This window comes from Stegostoma tigrinum, chromosome 11, assembly GCF_030684315.1.
Source record: "Stegostoma tigrinum isolate sSteTig4 chromosome 11, sSteTig4.hap1, whole genome shotgun sequence".
In the NCBI taxonomy this organism is placed as follows: domain Eukaryota; kingdom Metazoa; phylum Chordata; class Chondrichthyes; order Orectolobiformes; family Stegostomatidae; genus Stegostoma; species Stegostoma tigrinum.
In genome coordinates this window covers 88,267,628-88,284,592 of record NC_081364.1, presented here as the reverse complement: position 1 = coordinate 88,284,592, position 16,965 = coordinate 88,267,628, and positions in this window count along the sequence as shown.

The following is a 16,965-nucleotide window of genomic DNA, read 5'->3' as shown; positions in this document are numbered from 1 at the left end:
CCAGCATCTGCCGTTCCCATTATCGCTGATTACTTTTTCCTCCAGATCATTTATAAATGTTATGAACAACCAAGATCCCAACATGCACCCCTGTGGAGCACAATTAGTTACTGATCACTATTCCAAAAAACTCCCTTCCACCATTACTCTCTGTCTGCTATAACCAACCCAATTCTGAACCCATCTCGCCAGCACATTCTGGATCCAATGAGAAACTATCATTTCTAGAAGCCTGTCAAGAAGTACCTTATCAAATGCCTTACTAAAGTCCATGCAGACAGTATCCAATGTGAATCACATTACACCACATTAATTTCCATGCGCCAATGTTTTCAGCATAATTCACACAGCAAAGTAGATGATGTGATGGGATGCAGTAAACACAGTTAAAATCGGATAATATTAGAGTCATAGAGCTGTAAACTACAGAAACACACTCTTCAGTCCAATTTGTCCATGTTGACCAAACATCCTGAATTACTGTATTCTCAGTTGCCAGAATTTTACCATATTCCTCTAAACCTTACATTTTCATGTACTCATCCAGATGGCTTTTAAATGTTTGGTACTAAACTCTACCAGCTCCTGTGGTAGCTCATTCGATATACGTGCCACCCCCTGCACGAAAAAGAAAGCTTCCTGGGACCGTTTTCAGCCATTCCTCTCTCACCCGAAAGCGATAGCCTTGAGTTTGACTCCCCGAACCTTTGGAGAAAACATTGATTATTCACCCTGTCTGTGCTCCTCATGATTTTCTAAACCTTTATAAAGTCAACCCTCAGCTTGCAACGCTCCACGGAAAATCGTAACATCCTGCTCAGCCTCTGTTTATAGCTCAAACCTTCCCACTTTAGCAACATCCTCATAAATACTTTCCAAACCCTCTCACATTTCATAACATCTTTCCTCTAGCAGGGAGGCTAGAACTGAATACAGCATTCCAAACGTGGCTGAAACAATGTCCTGCATTATTACAACATAACCTGCCAACACCTGTATTCAATGTACTCACCAACAACAATGCATTTAGTTAACTGGGTCACGCTGGATTGTGGCCCTGTCATTTTGAAGTCAGGATAGAAGCCTGGATTAAAATAACGGGGGCCATGAGATTTCACGTAAACATGTCAACTCCTCCCAATAAGTGACTGACCGATAGGGCACCCCAGAAAGGAAATTAAAACTCTAAAAGCGAACCGCTCTCTAAAGACATGTTTTTTTATAACGTCAGAGTAATAGTATGTGAATGTTAAATTGATATTGTGAGTGAGAGACAAATTTGAAACAGGGAGATGGGGCGAAGAAGCCAGAGTGAGAGAGAGTGGGGAGGGCAGAAGAGGCATTTGAGATTGTTAAATATCTGTCGTCATGGTAATGGTGGACACAGCAAATATTTAACATTTAACCAGCATCCCATTGCAAAAAAGCTAAGCTAATGTTGCTCCTGACATATGGGATCTCGTGGGGTCTTGTCTCGTCTTGTGCGGCGTGCAGGAATGTGACTGAAGCAATGTCTGCCTCGAGATAGTCATCGTTTTAAGGCTACCTGATGTGACCAGGATTGAAATTTCTCAAAACTTTCTCCAACTTGATCAGAGCTGCACGTTTCTGAGGGACCGTTTGTGTGATGGAGAGACACAAAACTGTAACCTCTTGCTTTGCAATTTCTTCCCCTGTTCCATTCCAATAATATTTTCTCTCTCGTTCTATCCGACCACCCCATGCACTAATGTTTATTTGCACCTTACAACGGGGCATGAAACCGTTCCCTTGTACGGAAGTTTCCTCCGGAGGGGGACAGGCATTGGCCTGAGGCTGCACCCTGTGGGGCCCGCATGAGTGGCATATCTGTTTATTACCCCGTGTTGATTTCCTCTGCGAGACCTTTTTTTTAAGGTGTCTCTGGTGAAGTGGATCCTGCCAGATTGAGGCGCTGTTGTTTTAGAGCAGGTTTGGAAAATGGAACACCCCTCCCAGTGAGCATGTGACTCCTTAAGGAGGATATTAAACCCTAAATATAAAACTCTCTCTAAAGGCTCGTTCTAATGGCAGAGTAATGTGTAATGTGTGTAGGCCAGGATGATAAAATTTGATAGTCACATAAATAAAAACAGGTTCGCCATTTGAATTCAATTACCTGAGTATCTCGGAAAGGGCCTTAGTCTTTCTCTATCCGTCACCTCTCCTGAACATACTCCAGCTTCCTTTTGTTTATTTTTCTAACGAACAGAAACATCCTACATACAACAATGTGACCTGTAGTTATTTGAAATGCGGGAGATAAAAATGTATTGCAACACAAGCTGATATTTTCAACAAAGGGTAAACGACTCACTGACATAGGCAAAGAGAGACAATGTGTGTGGGCAGGAGGGAGCGATAGAGGGACAACATGTGTCTTTGCAGCTGCGATGGTAAAGGGACACAGGAGCTGCAATGTTTTGGGAGAGAGAACAGGTGACTCCAATATCTCGTCACTTACCAGCTCCAATCACTTACTGCTAGAAAATGCCATCTGAAAAATTAAATCCTGCAGAGGACAGTCCCAATCAAACCGACAGCCTCTTGGCTGAAAACAACTGGGATTTCACCACATTCCGGAGTGGGAAGTGAGAACCTGTAGTATCGCATTTCTGGCACAAGGACTGTTGGGAAACAGTGCCCCGATTTATGAGACAGAATATTGTCTAATGTCAATGTTACAGTCGTTTTAAAAAAAGGCAAAACAAAGTTTGCAATGTGCAAAATTGGATTTGAGAGAAAGATTCATATAATCCTCACAGCATGGAAACAGGCCCTTTGGTCCAACAAGTCCACACTGAACCTTAGACATCCCACTGAGACACAAACCCCCAATTTACACAGCCCTGAATATTGCAGGCAACGGGACATGGCCAACCCACTGAGCCTGTGGGAGAAAACTGGAGCGCCCAGAGGTAACTCACACAGACAGGGGGAGAATGTGCAAGCTCCACGCTGACAATCACCCGAGGGTGGAATTGAACCCAGATCAGAGGTGCTGTGAGACAGTATTATAAACCACCAAGCCACCCGAACACTCCTTAAAGAAGGGAGAAAATGTGAAGTGTTTTGACCTTGGAAAACAGCAAATTTATTTCTACAATGTTGGATAAATTTTAAATTTAAATTTTTAAATTTAAATTTTAAAAATTTTATCCAACATTCCCATAATCAAAAATGTCAACATTAATTGGGAATCATCAGAGTATAAAGGTTTAGAGAGGGCAGATTTCTTGAAATGTATACGTGTGAGCCTTTTAATGTCAATATATTTATGGCCCTACAAGGTTCGCTGTAGTGCTGGACTGAAATCTGGGAATGAAGCTCTACAGGCTTTTGAAGTAAGATCTGGGGGGAATTTTAGTGATAGTGATCGGAACTTTTGCAAATTTTAATTCATTGTGGGAATGGTAAAAGACAGGTCTCGTAGAATTTCTTTGAAGCTGTGGCTAAATTTTTGTACAAGTGGAGAATAAATGTTTCAGATACTATGGATTTCATCAGTCCCTTTGACACATTCCCACATGAGAAACTGATTAAAGGAAGTAAAATCTCATGCGATCCAGGGTAGCCTGACAGGTTGGGTCAAAAAATGGCTTCGCAATAGCAGTAGTATGTGGTGTCAGAAGACTGTTTGAGGGACTGGATCGGAGTATGCATGTGTGCTATCCCCTATTGTATGTGATTTTCACAATTGATGCAGGAGGTGGTGACCACAAAAAAAAAGTTTCTTTAAGACATACAAAAAGAAATTGGCTGCAGGTTTCAGAGTGAGGAGGGATGTAATCCATGACAGGAGAAAAAACCGGGTTCGTCACAATGGTAGATAATTGGCAGGTCGAATTTAATCTTGATAAATGTGTGATGATGCGCTTTGAAAGAAAGTACAGATCAAAACAGTAGTCAACGAATGGCAAGACACCAGAAAGCTCAGACAGACAAAGAATCCTGGGAAGCTCCTGTGCAGATCCCTTAACGTGGTAGGTCATGTTAACAGGGCAGGTTATTAGACATGCTGGATGCCGGATGTATTTAGGCCGAGCATAGATTACAAGAACACGGATTTCTTTTTAGATTTCTTGAGAATATGGTTAGGCCACAGCTGGAGTTCACTGTGCAGTTTAGGTCACTGCAGTGTACATAACATGTGACTACACTGAAGGGGAACAACGGAGATTCAGCAGGATTTTGACTGGCATAGAGTATTTCACCTATGAAGGCAGGCTGGATAATCTTGAGTTGTTTGCTTTAGAACAGAGAAGATCAATGGTGTTCAGAGACAGGTGTCAAAGATTATAAGGAGCAGGGATAGAGTCAGTAAAAAAAAGTTAGCCTTATTCGGAGGATGAACAAGAGGACAGCATAACGTGAAAGGGAAACAGTTTAAAGGTATTTGTAGAAACAAGAAAACCATCTAGAGTGTGGTGGGTTTGGAATGCAAAGCCTAGGAGGGAAGTTCAAAGGGATACCGCCATTGCCTTTAAAAGGTGCTTGAGTGTCCACTCGACGTGGTATAGTATTCAAGGCTATCAGACTCCAGCACGAATATTTGACTAGTGGAGGTAGCAGCGCGTATTTGATGGCCCATTCTCAATTGGCTGATGGCCCTCTCCTGTTCTGTATGATTCAACAAGCATCTCTCCATACACAGTTATATCTTCAGCTTGGTATTCCAAGAGCAACTTGAAGTGAAACAGTTAAGACACTGTTAATTTGGAAAACATGCAAAGCATAACTGTTTTGATGATAAACAATAAAAGCAACATGCAAAAGATAAGACAAATGACCCCATATTCATAAGATAGGCTTCAGGTTTGCAGTCTTGTTTTTTTTTCCAGCCATGAATCAGGGTGGGCAGTTAAGTAACTGTCAGAACAAGGTTGCACAGATATTCGGTCATAACGATCACCGATACATAAGTCAGGACTGAATTGTTTGTATTCATCTTCAGCCAACAGTATCAAGTGAATGAAGCATCTCTGTCTCCTGACATCACAGCAATACATAGCCGGTCTTCAATGAATTCAACTCACTTCTTGTGACACGCAAGAAAATCTAAATATAATGAATACTGCAAAGGGGTCATAATCTGCAAATAATCAGGCATTTTACACTGGCGATTAATGTTGCAGAACTCGCAGAACCAGCCAGTCAAGAAGAGCTAAGATTTTCTAAACAGTTTGGAAAACTTCCCAAGCATGTCTTGTCCAAATGAAGTTAAACAAATCCATGATGGCCTATAACAGCCGGTTAGCACATTGTTGATAATCAACTAACAGTCCAGTTGTCCTCCCAATTCTATTTTCATTTTATCCCTGCCCACCCCTTCACCATTTTTTCTCATTGGAATTGCCCCCAGGGCCTCTGCTTACACACAGGCACTGGGGAAAAGTAAGCAAAAAAGGAACAATAATGTGTATATAACCAGGAGATCAGAATCTCCTCAGTTAAAGGGACATACTGAAGAAAAGGAAAACATAGTAGTTAATAAAGATGAAGGTGCTTTTCATTTCATTATAAGGACATGAATAGGGGAGTTTCTCAGAGAAAATTCCAACCCAAAAAGTTATCATTCCCTTGATCTTTCGTCATCAACACTTCAGACATGGTGATTCTTATTATTGCCTTTAGAGTATTCAACGCGGTTTGCAAATTATCACATATTTAAGAAGTTCTCATCCTTTGTAGCATTGCATAAACAATATGTAGGTTGGAGCTGAGCAGCAGACATTCGCTGCAGAGAAGGCCAGACAATTTCCATGTGCAGCAAGACGAAATATTAGCATGCATCCTTGACATTGTTAATTGCATCAGCACCTGTAATTTTTTCTACCATTAACATCCTGGGGCTACTATTGACTAGAAGATGAAGTGGACCAACCGCAAAAAAATACTCTGGGTGCAAGATTAATTAGAAGGTGGCAAACTTTGTGACTAATTGACTTTGTGATAATTTTTTTGTCTACTTTCATTAATTTGATTCATGATAATGCAATCAACTAAAATTAGATTAACTCAACAGTAGGAAATAAATGTTTTCATGACATAATAAATTCAAGAATGCACTGCAAGTCAATATTAAATATCAGTTTTATTTTCATATTATCTACTTCTAAGTGGAATATTAATTAACTAAAATGTAGCGGACATTTGTAGCCTCAGGCTGTTGATTTGATTTGGTGGAATGTCTGATAGACCTTTTTGGAACAGCTCGTTTGTAAAGTTCACCATGGAAAAGTCAAGTCTCGATTTAGTAATGTGCCAAGAGGTCAAGGCCAGAATAAATTTTTACGGGACTATAGCAATGATATGGAGCAGATTTGCGAGGAGCTTTAGGGGTAATTCGGGAGGCACAGTTGAAGTTCATTCCCAGGGAGGAGAGGATAAAACAAACATAACTGATTATTGAATTCAGGGACAGAATAATAGCAAACGAAAATGAGCTCATACAATATGGGAAGGATTAGTGGGAATCCACAGGATTGGGAACCCTCTAAAAATCCAGCTCAGGATAAATAGAAAAGAATCGTGAGGGGAAATGATTAAATGTGAAAGTTAGACGTCTCGTAATAAAAAAAAGAACAAAATGGCAAGAGATTTATTCATTCTTTCTATCTAAAACATAAGAGGAAGGCAGGAATGGACAATGTACTAACAGAAAATGAGACTGGAGAAGTAGTAGGAGTGTATAAAGAAATGGCAGAGGAATTTACTACGTACTTTGCATCAATTTTCACAGTGAAGACACCACCAACGCACCAGAACATCAAGTGGATCAGGCGGCAGACGTGAGTCTAGAGGCCATCACTAAGGAGAAGGTGAACGTGAAAGGTCTGAAAGTAGACCAATCATCCAAACCAGATGAATTACATTCCATTGTTGCGAAGGATATAGCTATGAAGATTGTAGAGGCATGGGTGGTGGTATTTCAGGAATCACTTGTGCCAGGGAGGCTCCCAGCGGACTGGGAAATGGCTGATGTAAAAACTCTGCATAAGAAGGGAGGGAAATAGAACACGGAAACTTTCAGATGATTAGTCTAACTTCTATTGGTGGAATAATTTTCAAATCCATTATTAAGAATGTGATTGCTAATTACTTGGAAATACATAGAGAACTAAAATCAAGTCAGATTGGTTTCGTCAGAGAGTATCATGCCCTGACAATCTGTTAAAATTATTTGAGAAGGTACTGAGCAAGAGAGAGAAAGAGCCGGCAGTGGACATGCTTTATTTGGATTTGCAAAAAATCTTTAATGATGTGCAGCACAGGTCACTTCCAAATAAGATAAACGCTAATGGTGTTAGATTCAAGGTAGTGGCTTAGATAGAGACTTGAATGACTGGCAGAAGGCAGAAGGAAGGGACAAAGTTGTATTTTTCATGATGGCAGCCGACAACTAGTCGAGTTCTGCAGTAGCAGCTACAGGGATTGCGATCCATTATTTTAAGCGTTAATTTTCTAGATGAAGGAACTGACGGCAGTGCTGATGAGTTTGCACACAACGGAAGGCTAGAAGAAATGACAGTTCGTGCCGAGGAAATACAATGACTGCAGACGGACTTGGAAATACGAGGCAAATTGGCAAAGGTGGACTACAATGTGTAAAATTATGAAATTATGCACTTTGGTAGGACGATTAGAGGCACAGACTATTTTCTAAATTGGGAAAGTCTTCAGAAATCTGAAAGAGAAAAGAACTTTGGATTCCTTGTTCAGGGTTCTCTTAAGGTTAACATGCAGGCACAATGACAGAAACAAATTTATTTCAAGATGGCAAGGAGACAAATCAGGTTTTGCAGCCGTGGATTATTAAGAGGCAATCTCTACTTTCAGTTGTTAAAAACTGATAATTTCATCTACTTAAACAGACGGCAAATGCAGGATTGGTTCATCCTCTCAGGGCCTGCGTTAATATACACAGAGGGACCATCACACGTAGAGCAGCATTGTTGTGGCAAATCGACCAGGAGTGACGGGAGAGTCAGTGTAAATAGTGGACAGTAAAGTCTGATTCATTAGCACCGACATAGAGCCTTGCATCAACCGCTCCGCACTCACTTCCTGCTTCTTGTCTCCCAAACATCATGACCTTTCATGTTAATTTCACTCTTATTCTCTGCTTCTGAAATTGTTCCCAACTAATTACATGCATCAGATTAGAAAATGGAAAGTTTGAACAAGGCTGTCTCAGATGTGGACGTCACTCACTATGATAGGATTTACTGCCCATCCCTAATTACAGCAAAGATGGAAGTGACGAGTTACTTTCTTGAATACTTGAACTCCTTATCGGGTAGGTACAGCCATGATGCCATTAGGAAGGGAATTCCAGGATTTAGATCCAATGACACTGAAGGAACAGGTACAGATTTCCAACTCAGAGTGATAAGAAGATTGGAGGGGAATTTACAGTGGTAATATTCCCATGCACCGCATGTCGTTGTCCTTCCCCATGGAGGCTCCATCTCACTGGTCTGCTGTGGGCAGATTCAGGGTGTAGAGTATAAAACATTGAACTAGTGTGTCTGCACTGCTCTCCATGCTGGACAGATACCTAGTCTGAGTTTATAGATTAATAATTAATTGTGTTTTGCATAGCTTTACATACTGGACAGATGTCTAGACCAGGCTTACAGATCAATGACTGGTGATGTCTGCACAGTATTCCACTCTGGACAGAGTGCCAGGTTGTATTGAGCAGTACACTATCCTATTCTGCACTGTGCTCCACGTTGAGCAGGTATCTCATCCGGGTTTGTTTTCCTGGGCTGGCTCTGTGAGGTGGACTGAGGATGCAAGATAACTAACCATTTCAGATGTTCCAGCAATGCCTTTACTTGATGTTCTTCTTCTTAAAACAGGTCCCTTCAAATTCTGACTCCTCCAGATCGTCCCATTCCTCTGTCCCTCATCTTTCTACAGTTAGTTGTCCATGAAGTAATTGTTCAGTTTTACTGTGAATTACTGTCCTCTGTCTTTCCCTCAACTTTGGTTTTGCTCACCAGTTAAGAAGCTGAAAAACGATTCACTCTCTTTCACTTCTGTGTGCCCTGCATAGTGCTGCACGTCGAACAGGGGGGTTTCAGCAGCTTGGAGCCACCTCTTTGAAACTTGTTCTGTGCCTATCTCATGAACAGCTACGTTAGTCCCTCTCTGCTGATCAGGACTTCAGTAATATGAGGAATCTCCTCGACTGTTATTGTTCCAGATTCGGCTTCCAACTTGGAGTTGTGTGGTGTTTCACTTAATTATGGTGTTGGAAAGTTCGTGGAATTGCTGGGATTTGTTTCCTGGAGGTTTTGCTTTAAAGCTTCTGTGGACATTCAGGAAGAACAGGGGTTTTGGTGACCCATTCTGGATGAGTCATCTGACTGTAGTTACAGCATCTGGGCCTGCAATGTGACCAAAAATAGAACAGAGGCTGTAGAGGGGGCAATCTCTGTAAGATGGAATGAGGATTAACAAATAGATCAGTCATGATCATGTTGAATGAGGGACGAGGATTGAATGCAACACTCATGCAACATTTTCTAATATTTCAGTTTGTAACAACTCAATTCTTCTCCTATCCCAGTGTTTCATACTGGTGAGGGGTGAGTTGCCTATTTCTGTTCCTGGGTAACAGGATCCTAGTGGTTCACTGCCCTCCAGATATACCTGTGTACCAGTCTGAAGCAGTTGAATGGCTGCCTCCTGATTCTACGTACTAGATTTGTGAAAATAGGCGCCGTCCTCCCGTTCCTGAGTAACAGACTCGAATTGCAATGCTTTCTCCTGCTCTTCCCATGCAATGGAACTGCGGGGCTGAGTGGCCTCTTCACTTTATTTACAGCTTCTATTGACTGAGAGCCTTTCTCCTATTTTTGTAAAACATCCTTTGTTGTGTGTTTTTCTCACTGTAATTGTCTGAATGAGCTGACTAGCGGTGCCATTCTGCAACATATTTGAGGAACCGAATGGCCTCTGTCTGTCCCTCTGTAACAGGCTTATGAGGCTAAATGGCCTGCACTTGCTCCAGGATAAAAAAGCGTTGCGAGGCTTAATGGCCTCATCCTGTTCCTGTGTAACGTATTCGAGAGGCTGAATGGTCACTCCGGGACTATCTGAACCTGTCTGTTCATTGGCTGTAATTCACACCAGCCTTCGCAGAGTCTAATTATCCCAGTGTAGAGTTTCAAACTTTCAATGATAAATGGGCTCTGTTCAATGCGTTATCCCATATTATGAGTGGGAGCCTCACATGCAGCACTAACAGGGGTCAGCAGCTGCAGAGAGAGATAGCGGAGAGATCAAAATCTGACAACATTAGACTGGAATGTCGCAATAATTTAGCATTTAATTTCGGGCCTCTTTCTACATTTCATATTCCAATGTCATTATCAAAGCGGATTGAATATCCACTTTACATTTTTCAATGTCTTTATTATCCTCTCCTTGCTACCGTTGGTGTCCCTGGCAAGTCTCACTGTTCAAGTATTATATCTAGCAGCCAGGCTTTACTGTATTACTGTTGTGTTCTTTTACTCCATTTACTCATTAGCTGTTCATATTCAGGCGAGTTCTTTGACCATCCTTGACCTGTTACCATGAGCTTTTTCTGAAGAGGGGAGTGGGTGCCTTGAGGGGCAACTGCTGGAAGCAAATATGATCACGACTTTTAAATGGTGTGTTGACAAATGCATGAATTGATGGAAATAGAGGGAAACTGTCCCCAGAAGGGCATAGGATTTTACTTGTGAGGGGTAGCATATGGGTGCAGAATTGGACGGCTGAAAGGCCTGTTTTTGTGCTGCAATTTCCTTCGTTCTTTGTGCTATTGCTGGGGTTCTGAAATCAATGTTTGGAAATTTCAGGGAGACTCCTTTCCTGACTCTATTCTACCGTGCTACCACCACCGCTGGTCCTGTCTTGCTGATGTAACAGGATATACCCAGGGATGGTGATGGTGTTCATGGTGTGTTACTCGTTGTGTCTGATTCTGTGTGTATGACGTTGCCAGACTGTTTCTCGACAAGTCAAACTTGGGAATAAAGGCAGCAACGAAGCAGGGAATAATAGTTTAAAAAACGGAATGAAAGTCATGTTACCTCAATGTGTATTTCATTTTCAAACAAGCTTGAGAACTTCAGTGCATGCATTGAGGTAAATGGATATGACTTAATGGCATTAGAGAGACATGGCTACAGGGTGATTGATATTGACAATTGACTATCCCAGACAGTTTACATTTGGGAGTGTTGGATGAAAATGAAAAGGAGTTTGGCAGGAGGGGGTGATCCTCGAATGAGGAATGGCATCTGCATTTTTGTAAAAGAGGCTCTTGCATTAAACATTCAAGGTATTGTCTTAAATGGTAGACCTGCTCGCAGGGCCAGTGGGTTTGGTTACAAATGTTTCATAAACCTGCTCAGTAACATCGCCAGTGTGCCACTGGTGAAGCACAATTTGGTCTAAAAAACAGAAATTTCCTACCACCAATTGAAAATGATCCAGAAATAATGTTTAATGAATTAATAAGCATGAGGGTAAAGTTGCAAGTTGGTCTGTGCAAGTGTGTGTGTGTGTGTGTGTGTGTGTGTGTGTGTGCGTGTGTGTGTGTGTGTGTGTGTGTGTGTGTGTGTGTGTGTGTGTGTGTGTGTGTGTGTGCTGTGTCAGGTGAGGAGGGGACACAAGGTGGAAAGGGCTAAATGAAAGTCATAGTCGCCACTCGAATTTTGGTTGAGGGCTGTGGGATCTTGCTTTGCGGCGACAGCCTGCAGCATTTGCTTCACGGTAGCAGGGGCTTACACTTCCCAAATTCAGACTATGTTGGGTTGTGGGGAGAGGCGTTTGAGGGAGGAATGGAGGGATGGGGTGAGTATTTCTGAAGGTGTGTGGTGAATGTGCAGAAACCTTCAGTCCACTTCAGTGTGAGGGGCTGGGGGCAACAGGTAGGATCCTGCAGTGCAGTATGTCCTTTAAACCAATGTCAATTCCCCCTCCACCGTGAAGGCCTTGGAGTGTTGGAGTGGTGGGCGCTGAGAGGGTGTAAAGTGAATCACCAAGGTGGGCCTGCATACTGCTGTCTGTGGGATCTTGCTGTGCATCCCCTTGGCCTGCAGGTCTCCCTCACACTGGCTATGAGACCCCGGGCAGAGATTTCTGACAGACTGATAGTGGAAGGGGTGTATCATTCACCACACCCAGCTTAGGCACCCCCCTCCATCTCTCATCACCACTTCATCCTCCAAAATGTGGCATTGACGTCGCAAATGTCCCCCAGACACAGCGGGGAGATGGGAACACGTGGCAAACGCGAGGCAGGAGAGGGCGTTGCTATCAAATGGAGAGGGAATGGAGAGGGAGAGAGGCATTGATCTATTCTCCAGAACAGGGGAAAGCTGAACAGAGATAGGGAGGTCGATATAGACTCAGAGAGTGAGACAGATAGAGGGAGAAGGGAGTGAAAGAGAAAGACAGGAAGACAGAGAGAGAGAGGTGACTGCAGCAGTGGTCGGTTCATCTTTAATATTTCATGTAGAAAGAGCACCACTCCCAGAAGGAATGGGAACAGGAGCTATGCCCGATGAACTGGAGTGAGACAGAGCAGGGGCATTGGTCTGTTTATATTCACTCCCACCCCATAATCTCGGAGAACCTGCTGGAGGGGGCAAGGTGAAATATGGAAATCGGGGGAGGGACACAGTCTCTGGGGAGTGACACCCCACCAGTAAGTCGCTGACCATTGTTCCAGAAAATAAACCCTGGGAGCAGCCAGAAAGCATTTCCCCTTCATCTCAGTTGATATCTGTTCCGATTCTCTGGGTTTAAGATCAGCTGAAAGTGCTGATAAATTGGCGAGATTTGGGTATTCAGTCAGTGATGGGATCTCGTTTGTTTCTCTTTATTTCTGTTCAAAACATCTTGGCTTTGATTCAAAAAATTTCCATCTCTCTCATTCGCAGGGATTTCTGAGAGACTGAAGGTTGGGCACAGAAAGAGGGAGACACACAGGCTCTGGGAGTGGGGATTAGGGGAATGTGGGGGCGAATCCCAGGCCCTGGAGTAAATATTTCACCTGCCATTCTCCTCAAACAGCAATACTGGCCCAGTCCTGAGGCAGGTTAAGAAACCTTCCTGCTCCCCGTTCTCTTGGCTGTATTGCGGTAGGGGGAGGAAGTTTCAGATTGTGGAAGGCAGTGTGTGATGGGATCTTGCTGTGCTGCTGGGTGAATACATCAGATTCCAGAAACATTCAGCCCTTCAAGCCTGCTCCACCATTCATTGTGATCTTGGCTGATCATCCAATTCAATAACCTAATCCTGCTTTCTCCCTATCACCTTTAACCCTATTCACCCCACGTGCTGTATCTGGTCGCCTCTTGAACACTTTCAATGTTTTGCCATCAACTCCTTCTTGTGGTAATGAATCCCACAGACTCAACACTATTTGGGTGAAGAAATGTCTCCTCATCTCCGTCCTAAATGGGCTATTCCGAACCCTCAGACTGTGACCCCTGGTTCTGGGCACAGCCACCATCGGGAACATCCTCTCTGCATCTACCCTGTCCAGTCTTATTAGAATTTTATAAGTGTCTATGCGATCCCTCCTCATTTATCTGAACTCGATGGAAAACAATCCTAAACTGGTTAATGTCTCCTCATATGTCAGCCCTGCCATCCCTGGAACCAGCCTGGTAAACCTTTTCTGCACTCCCTCGAAGGCAAGAGCATCCTTCCTCAGAAAAGGAGACCAGAACCGCACGTAATATTCTGGGTGTAGCCTCACCACGGCCCTGTCTAACTCCTGTACTCGAAACCTCTCACAATGAAGGCCAACATACCATTTGCCTTTTTTACCTCCTGCTGCACCTGCATGTTTACCTTCGGTGTCTGGTGCACAAGGACCCACAGGTCCCACTGCACATTCCCCTCTCTCAATTTACAGTCATTAAGGTAGTAATCTGCCTTTTGTTTTTGCTACCAAAGTGAATAACTTCACTTTTATCCAAATTCTACTGCATCTGCCATTGATTTGCTCACCCACCCAACCTCTCCCGACATTCTCCATCCATCTCTGTATCCTCATCTCAGCTCACCCTCCCATCCAAATGGTTCCATCTGCAACTTTTGAGGTGTTCCACTTTGTTCCAGGGTGAGGTGGGATCTTGATGTGTGGCGGGACAGGTTGTCAGGTTGTGAAATGTAGCGAGGGTTGCGATCTTGCTGTGCTTTTGATGCCTTTTGTCCCACTTTTATCAAATTTCATTTCTCTCTCCGTCTTTATGGCACACACCATCCCTGAGGAGATTTAATCCAGGAGCTGAAACTCGGGATGATGCAGAGGCAGAGAGAGAATCGAATCATTCCGCCATGAGGAATTCTCAGACAGGGGCTGGAACCACAGGGTCAGTTCGAGAGAACACTATAATAAACCAGGCCATCTTCCTGTCGTTCATTTACAAACTAACGTGCTCACCGGGGAACAGAATTGTGGTGCTCAGGATGTCTCAGGGGTTTGTACCACAAGGGGATGAGCTCTGGACTGGGGGCTGGGGGGTGGGGGAGGCAGAATTGAAAAGCAGGGCTGTTGTGCAGTTTGATCCTCTTGCCTCGCTCTTTCCCCATATTCCCAACTGTCTGCTGCACCCACATCCTTCACATCAATGCCCCCCCATTCACTCCCGTTCACTCTCCCCCTCCCTACCCTGCTCACTCTGCCCCTCCCTTCCCTATTTTCACTGCCCACATTCCCCCTCCCGCTCCGTCTCCACCTCCCTCCCCATTCATTCTCCCCTTCCTCAGATTTTTCACGGGCTTTTTCATTGGTCAATCTTGGCGAACTCCGACCATCCTCGCTCACCTCTGACCGCACTTTTCTCTCGCCCTCTGCACTGGGATCTTGCTGTTCTTGGCTGTAGGTCATTCTATCGATATCACATCTCTGACCTCTCCATCATTCACTCTCAATGGTAACTTTCTGCATGGTGTTCTCTCCATTGATTTCTCCCTGACATTCTGTCTCTCCCTATCTCTCCCTTCCTCATTCTCTCCTTTGGCTTTTGTGGAATCCATAGGATCCCCACAGCATGAAGTAGACCATTCGACCCATCGACTTCCCGAAAATCATCCTACGCAAACACACCCTCCTACCTATGCCTGTCACCATGCATTTCCCATCGCTAATCCAACCAGACTGCTCATCCCTGGTCACTATGGGACAGTTTAGTATGGCCAATCCATGTAACCTGCACATCTCGGGACTGTGGGAGGGAACCAGAGCATCTAGCGGAAACCCACACAGACATGGGGAGAATCGGCTAATTCCGCACAGCCAGACAGTCACCCAAGGCTGGAATCGAACCTAGGCCCCTGGCTCTGTGAGGCAGCAGTGTCTGTCTCTTCTCATTCTCCCCTTGGGATTTCTCTCTCTCTCTCTCTCTCTCCCTCTCTATCTCTCTCTCTCTCTCCCTGGGTTAAGTTTTCCCTCCTTCTCTCTGACCTTTTTCTTGTTCTCAATAGAATGTTTCTCTCTACCTCCCTGTCCTTCTTTTTGTCTCTCCCAGCATTTCTTTTATCCTCCCACTCTGTCTCTCCCTCTGGGTTTTCTCACTTTCTTTCTCGCTCTCTGGGATCTTCCTCTATCTCTTTACTCCCTTTGTCTCAGCCCTGACTGTTTATTATTTTCTCTCTCTCTCTCTCTCCTTCCATGCCTTTCTCTGTCTCTGTCCTCCCTCTCCCCACACCACCTTTCACACTCTTTCTGTCTCTGTTTATTTACTTTTTTCTGGGCTCTTGCTGTTCCCATCTATCTGTCTCTCTGTCTCTATCTCAATCTGTCTCTTTATATCTCTTTGTCGGAGTACACCATCTCTCTCTCTGGATTTCTCTCGGTTTCTCTCTCTCTCTCTCTCTCTCTCTCTCTCTCTCTCTCTCTCTCTCTCTCTCTCTCTGTCTCTCTCTTTATCCCTCTGTCTCTCTCCCTGGGGGTATCACTCTGCCTGCCTGTGTCCTTCAATCCCTGTCCCTTTCTCTGGGAGCAGATTCCGACTCAATGTCAGGATTGGGGGTGCTGAATATTTATTGTCGGGGGATCCTCACTCTCTCCCTCTCTCCCGGTGGCTTTTCTCGCCTTCTGTCATTGCCTTTTTTTATCCTCTCAAATTCTCTTCCTCTCTGCCTATCTGCCTTTCTCTCCCCCTCCCTCTCCAGCTGTCAGTCTCCCTCTTTCTCTCCCTCCCTCCCTGTCGCTATGCCTTGCCCCTGTCTCCCTCTCTTTCTGTTTGTTCCTGGCTCCGTCTATCCCTCTGTCTCTGTCAGGCCCAAAGCTGTGTGTGGGGAGTAACATTTGTGAAGACACAAAGTGTGGGCGGGTGGGGATGGAGTTCCAGAATAGGGATGTGGGACAACCTTAAGGGGCAATGTTTGCTGTGAATAAAACCCGGAGGTACTGTGGATGCTGTAAATCAGGAACAGAAACAAAGTTACTGGAAAAGCCCAGCAGGCCGAGCAGCATCTGTGAAGAAGAAAACAGAGTTAACGTTTCGGGAGCGGTGTCCCTTCCTCAGAACTGGGTCATGGGACCCGAAACGCTTTCCTTCACAGATGCTGCCAGGCCTGTTGGGCTTTTCCAGCGACTTTGTTTTTTGTTCAGTATTTGGAGGGAACGGAAATGTGGGAAATGCAATATTCGGAGCGCAATTTTGGCAGGTGGGGGAAAAATATTTGTGCGGGGGCAGTGCAACATCTAAGGGGACAATATAGTTTTGGTGGGAACAAAATGTGTAGATGGGGTGCAATACTGTGAAGGGGTGGCAACATTTGGAGATGCACCTCTGGAGGGTAGAGAGAGGGGCAAAACTAGGAGGCAGTGAAACATGTTGAGGGGAATATCAGGTGGAATGGAGGAGGAGAGAGTGTGATATGAGGGGACTATCGGGGCTCAAAATCGGATGATTCAAA